At 41.3% G+C, this 7,001-nt stretch overlaps 1 protein-coding gene across 2 annotated transcripts in view; it reads right to left on the reverse strand.

The window, feature by feature from the left end:
• casz1 (castor zinc finger 1) overlaps nt 1–5,480 on the reverse strand; it is a 251,651-nt gene extending 246,171 nt beyond the window's left edge. For both annotated transcript variants that reach the window (XM_042299437.1, XM_042299436.1), the window contains exons 1-2: nt 5,289–5,480; nt 3,493–3,549 (exon numbers count right to left, since the gene is read on the reverse strand). The gene's annotated coding sequence lies outside the window, so the exon portion shown is untranslated. The remainder of the gene's footprint in view (nt 1–3,492; nt 3,550–5,288) is intronic.
• Between the last annotated feature and the right edge of the window lie 1,521 nt (nt 5,481–7,001).

Genomic DNA, 7,001 nt, shown 5'->3' on the forward strand with positions numbered 1-7,001 from the left:
ACGTTGTTGTGTGGTGTGAATTTGGATACAAAATCATTACATGGGGCAATTGAGGGAGTTCAAGTGTGAGAAAACAATAGTATTAGCTCTTGAGGCCTGTCAAATTGCAGCCTGAGATTATTAACATTTGTTTTGACATCAAAGACCTGCAGGTCCAGAGCCAAGGTCAAACTGGAAAGGAACACACACCAGACCTGGATTCAAATACTATTTGAAATCATCTTAAATACTTGAGCTGAGATTGACTGAGCTTGTCTGGCACAATGGAACCAATAGAGTAGTTTCAAAAGTGCAAACCCTGCCCATCTGGCACTGCAGGAATGCTAAAGCTAACATTGAAAGATTTAAAATAGCATTTGAACCACAGGTCTGACACACACAGGGTTCATTCTGCAATTCTACTTGAGAATACATTTTTTTACATTTAAAACTCGGACAAAACAGAAGTGCTAGTTCTAGGTCCCCAAGAAACAAAGAGATCTGCTGTTTGATGTGATGTCTCAAATAAAACTGTGAAGAACCTCAGCGTTACTCTGGACCCTGATCTTTCTTTTGACAAACATATCAAAAGTATACGAAGAGCAGCTTGTCTCCATATATGTAACATTGCAAAAATCTGAAATGTTTTTCTGCAAAAGACAAAAACAAGATTAGTCTACTGCAATGCTCTACTCTCTGGCTACCCGGATAAAGCAGTAAATAAACTTCAGCTAGTGCTAAACACGGCTGCTAGAATCTTGACTAGAACCTCAAAATCCGATCATATTACTCCAGTGCTAGCCTCTTACTCCATTGCTACACAGGCGTCCTGTTAAGGCTATAGCTGATTTCAAGGTTTTACTGCTAACCTACAAAGCATTACTTGGACTTGCTCCTACCCATCTCTCCGATTTGGTCCTGCCTTACATACCAACACGTACGCTACGTTTACAAGATGCAGGCCTCCTTATTGTTCCTAGAATTTCTAAGCAAACAGCTGGAGGCAGGGCTTTCTCCAATCCATTTTCATGAAATGGTCTGGAATGGTCTGCCAATCCATGTGAGAGACGCAGACTCAGTCTCTACCTTTAAGTCTTTACTGAAGACTCATCTCTTCAGTAGGTCCTATGACTGAGTATAGTCTGGCTCAGGGGTGTGAAGGTGAACTGCAAGGCACTGGAGTGACGGATCACCCTTGCATTCTCTGTCTGGCCAGCTCCCCTCTCTCCACTGGGATTCTCTGCCTCTGACCCTATTACGGAGGCTGAGTCACTGGCTTGCTAGTGCTCTCCCATGCCTTCCCTGGGAGGGGTATATCGCTTCGTGCCAGGCTTTTTCACTATACTCAACTTGAGTGTGTTGAGTCACTGACGTGATTTTGCTGTCTGGTTTTGCACCTGCTCGGGCTTGTGCTGTAGGGGAGATTTTTGTGGCCTATACTCCGCCTTGTCTCAGGGTAGCAAGTTGGTGGTGTGTTGATATCCATTTGGTGTGCTTTGGCAAAGTGGGTGGGTTTATATCCTGCCTGGTTGGCCCTGTCCGGGGCTATTGTCGGACGGGGCAACAGTGTCCCCCAACCCCCCATGTCTCAGTCTCCAGTATCTATGCTGCAATAGTCTATGTGCCGGGGGGGCTAGGGTCAGTTTGTTTTATCTGGTGTAATTCATGTGTGAACTTAAGTTTGCTCCCTCTATTTCTCCAATCTCTCTCCTGCCCTCTCTCTCTCTCCCCTCCTGGAGGACCTGAGCCTTAGGTTAATGCCTCAGGACTCCCTGGCCGGACAACTTCTGGCTGTACCCATCCCCAGTCCACCTGATCATGCTGCTGATCCAGTTTCTGCTGTTCTTCCTGCGGCTATGGAACCCTGACCTGTTCACCGGATGTGCTACCTTGTCCCAGACCTGATGTTTTGACCCTCTCTCTCCTTCTACCACACCTGCTGTCACGACCACTGAAAGCTAGGCTATGAAAAGCCAACTGACATTCACTCCTGAGATGCTGACCTGTTGCACCCTCTATAACCACTGTGATTATTATTTGACCCTGCCGGTCATCTAGAAACTTTTGAACATCTTGGAAGAACGATCTGGCCTTAATGGCCATGTACTCTTATAATATCCATCGGGCATAGCCAGAAGAGGACTGGCCACCCCTCAGAGGCTCGTTCCTCTCTAGGTTTCTTCCTAGGTTTTTCCTAGCCACCGAGCTTCTACATCTGCATTGCTTGCTCTTTGCGGTTTTACGCTGGATTCTGTATAAGCACTTTGTGACATCTGCTGATATAAAAAAAGGCCTTTATAAATACATTTGATTGATTGATTGAATTAGACACCTGAATGTTTCTCTGACTGATAGGTCTACAGAATATGTATAGGTTGGAGGTATGACAATAGACAGCCGACTACGCAAGAAGACTCAACCACCCTGTCGACCAAGGGCCACTGCATACAAGTCAATACTTCCTGTGTCGGCGTGGTGCGATCCAATCAAGAGGCCTGATGTATTACACCCATACACCAACAATTGAAGTTACATTACTTAAAACGGTATGTATATTACTGTACTGTTTTAGTCCTTCCTTCTGTTCACCTGTCTTTCCGTTCACTTTTTCACACAATCAACGAAAAAGGGGGTACATTTGGAGAAAGTAGAGGAAGAAGAAAAGTGTGTGTGTGTGTGTGTGTGTGTGTGTGTGTGTGTGTGTGTGTGTGTGTGTGTGTGTGTGTGTGTGTGTGTGTGTGTGTGTGTGTCTGTGTGTGTGTGTGTGTGTGTGTGTGTGTGTGTGTGTGTGTCTGTGTGTCTCTCTCTCTCTCTTTGGGGTCTCTCTGATGCTCCGGGGGTAAGTTTCTCCTAGGTAAAGATCTAGGATCAGCTTCCTCTCCCCATTAGTGAGGAAAATGCTAAACTGACCCAAGATCAGCATCTAGCCTAATTTCAACCCACTCTTCTCTCTAACTCCTGAACAACACTTTACTGCACTGCAACTTCTGTTGATCATGTAAAGCACACTAAGCCCATACTAACTCCACATCACAGAGTTTTGTCAACAATTACAGGTGCACCATCGAACCACTAAACAGCATAAACTTTCCTTTGGAGTTTCAAACTATGCCATTGTAAGAAGCTGATGTACCTTACCTTTTTATCTGGCGAGAGCTTACTATTGTAATCATTTAAGACAAAACTTACTATATAATATTCCTCAACATGTGCTTAATAAACTGCTTCACTGAAATATGTTGGTAACAAGGATAGTGAAGTGTTTTCCCTAGCTTCATAACAAATTGCTCTACATCATAATAGCATCTAAACTCATCTGTTGTGTTAGTATGGGGGATAAATAAGAAATAAACCTATTGCATTTACAGTACTGGTCCATAGTGAAGCTTGATACGCACAATGAAACCATACACATACACATACACATATGGCATGTGTATAAAACACACAGAATAAAATATAAAACGAACATCCCCAATGCTTGACGAGAAGGAAAAAAAGTTTCATGTTTACCTTGTGCGCTAATACCACTGGCATTTTTAATATGGGAGATGGCTTCCCTTGAATGATCTGTTTAACCAAAGACAGGGGAGAAGAAAAAAAAGGGTAATTAATTACTTATGGGAGCCTTGCACGCGAAAGACAATTAACCTGCCTGGTCGCCATGGATATGACATATTTGCCCTGAAAACAACACAATAATTAGCAAAGGAGAAAGATCCGGCGAGAATATGAGAACTCCTGGGTTTAAAGTACCAGTGATCTTTTCTCTAGTCTCTCTGTATGGGGATAATTTACACGTAACATACACACTGGCATATGCAAAGATATCATTGAAACAATGCTTTGAAAATGAGGTAAAGACTTAAGGTAAATACAGTATTATCCACCATATTCCTTGGCTTATTGTACTGATCAGTTCATTGATATTTGAGCAAAAATCATATCATAAGTGATTCTGTACGGCTGAGTTGGTAGAGCATGGTGCTTGCAAAGCCAAGGTTGTGGGTTCAATTCCCAGGACCACCCATACATAAAATGTATGTATGATTAAGTCACTTTGGAAGAAGTGTCTGCTAAATGGCAGATATTTTGAATGTAAAAGAAACCTACTAACTATAAGATGAGATATCGTGTTTATTCTAGTCAAACAAGTATAATGAATCTCCTCTTTCAGGACTGAATACCACTATGTGGCTGATGTCTTATTTTATGTGCTATGAAGAGTGTAGATTGTGTGTGTGTGTGTGTGTGTGTGTGTCATGTGCCGCTTCAACAACTTAATAAGGCAAAGGGTGGGATATGTGTGCCTGTGAGTTGGCAATATGATGTGAGGCTTTGTTGTTTTTTTTGCCTACAAAGTCCAACAAAAAATGCAGACACATAATGGCAACATTGTAGGCTAATCATTATACAATGGGGTGGATAAGATAAGACAACCCTCATCAAATGCATGCTTAACTTTGGCATTTTGTTGCATTGCCATTGAATATGGAATGCTTTTCCATGCATTGTTGCTAGGCCTACTAGTTTGATAAATACAGTAGCCCTGGAGGTCCGCCCACCAGACAGCATATGAACGCGTCATAAGCCATGAAAAGAAATAGCAGGAAATTAGCTCTAAATCAGCAACATTTTCTCTCAAAGATATGGCAGAATGTTTAAAATAGCATGAGATTAGCTATAAAACTGCACATTCTTCCCTCTGCCCCATGGCAAAAAAATGTTTTATTAATATATTTTTTCTTGGGGGTGGGGGGTTGCTCGACCGTGCGAGGACCCCTCGAACCTGCGCTATGCCACTGATGCTGTGTTATTTTCTTGTTGGTTGACCTATAATGAAAAAGAAGGAAGAAGCCATCTCTGTTGTATATTTTGGCAATGCGATAGAGATGGCGTAAATAAACAGTCACAAGAAAGTTGACTTGGCAATTGAATGGTGGGCTACATTGTTATCTTTTAGCCTTTCCGAAAGTTTGGAATTTGACAGCGGTCTGTTTTAAAGTTTTGGAAAGCCCAGCTCGACACTGTCAAAAGCACAGCAGCCTACCTATGAGTCGCTCGACTGCTCCTGTCCGCCAGCTCGCGCGCTGAGGTAGGGGCTACACTGTAGAAGCAAGCTGTTCACCGTTAAACCATTCGTCTGCTAAAGGTATCATTTTGAGAGTATTTTCATGCCGAATGGCAGGTAGCCTACCGGCGTCAAAGACAGCGACGCCGAAAAGAGTAGGCTACTTTGATGTTGCTCAGCGTTTTAAGTGATATCTTTGGAAATGCAAAAATAGTGAGGTGAAAATGAAAACTCTTACCTGTAGGCTACTTCGCTGTCTTTCGGTGACTTTCCAATTCCAACTAAAGGGGTATGTGTGTTTAGGGTGGACTGTGAGAGAGCATGCCTGATCAAAGTTGGCACCTTTTTTCAGTTTTTCTTGTTTTATTGTTGCATTTTCCAATTTCTTACATGGGGCGAGTTGCCCGGAAGATCTGCCCTGGAGACCGGCTCGAAGTGGGAAGAGGAGTCCTTAATTGAATTTCTCGGTAGCAATTGTCGGTTGGAAAAGCTGGAACGGAATCCTGATGTCATTCTCTATTTCAGCCTGACAGGCTTTAGAAATCATAGTTGTCGCTCTAGTGTAGTAAACTGTTCTTCAAGAAAAGGGCCACATTAAAACTTGAATGCTTAGTTGCTACATCCATTTCTGGACTTTTTATACATTTATAATATATATTAATTATTGAAGAATATTGGCCTAACTTATAATGAAAGTATTCACACCACTTTTACTTTTTCCACTTTTTCCACATTTTGTTGTGTTACAGCCTGCATTTAAAATGTGAGATGTTGTGTCACTGATCTACAAACAATATTCCATAATGTTAAAGTGGAATTTTGTTTGTAGAATTATTTATTATTATTATTTAAAAGATTGAAGCTGCCCCTTTGTTATGGCAAGCCTAAATAAGTTCAAGAGTAAAAAATGTGCTTTTAAAAAATTGCATAATAAGTTGTATGTAGTGGTTAACATGATTTTTGAATGACTACCTCATCACTGTACATCACACATACAGTTATCTGTAAGGTCCCTCAATCGAGTAGTGGATTTCAAGAACAGATTCAACCACAAAGACCTTGGAGGTTTTTCAATGCCTCGCAAAGAAGGGCACCGATTAGTAAATGTGTGGAAAAAAAGGCAGAAGCTGAATATCCCTTTGAGCATGGTGAAGTTATTAATTACACTTTGAATGGTGTATCAATACACCCAGTCACTACAAAGATAGAGGCGTCCTTCCTAACTCAGTTGGCAGAGAGGAAGGAAACTGCTTAGGGAATTCACCATGAGGCCAATGTTCATTTTAAAACAGTTACAGAGCTTAATGGTTGTGATATGATAAAAATGACATTGTAGTTACTCCACAAAACGAACCTAAATGACAGAGTGAAAATATTCCAAAGCATGCATCCTGTTTGCAACCAACACAACACATCATTGAGTACCACTTCATATTTTTAAGCATGGTGGTGGCTGCATAATTTTATGGGAATGCAAGGACTAAGGAGGGTTTTCTTTAATAAAAATAAACAAAATACAGCTATAAGCACAGGCAAAATCCGAGAGATAAACCTGGTTCAGTCTGCTGTCCAACAGACAGTGGGAGACAAAATCACATTTCAGCAAGAAAATAACCTAAAACCCAAATCTACCAAGACAACTTTGAATGTTCCCGAGTGGTCTAGTTATAGTTTTGACTTACAGTACCAGTCAAAGGTTTGGACACACCTACTCATTCAAGGGTTTATCTTTATTTTTACTATTTCTACATTGTAGAATAATAGTGAAGACATCAAAAATATGAAATAACACATGTGGAATCATGAAGTGACCAAAAAGTGTTAAACAAATAAAATTATACTTGAGATTTTTCAAAGTAGCCACCCTTTGCCTTGATGACAGCTTTGCACACTCTTGGCATACTCTCAACCAGCTTCATGAAGTACCTGGAATGCATTTCAATTAACAAGT

This window comes from Oncorhynchus tshawytscha, linkage group LG16 (assembly GCF_018296145.1).
Source record: "Oncorhynchus tshawytscha isolate Ot180627B linkage group LG16, Otsh_v2.0, whole genome shotgun sequence".
In the NCBI taxonomy this organism is placed as follows: Eukaryota; Metazoa; Chordata; class Actinopteri; order Salmoniformes; family Salmonidae; genus Oncorhynchus; species Oncorhynchus tshawytscha.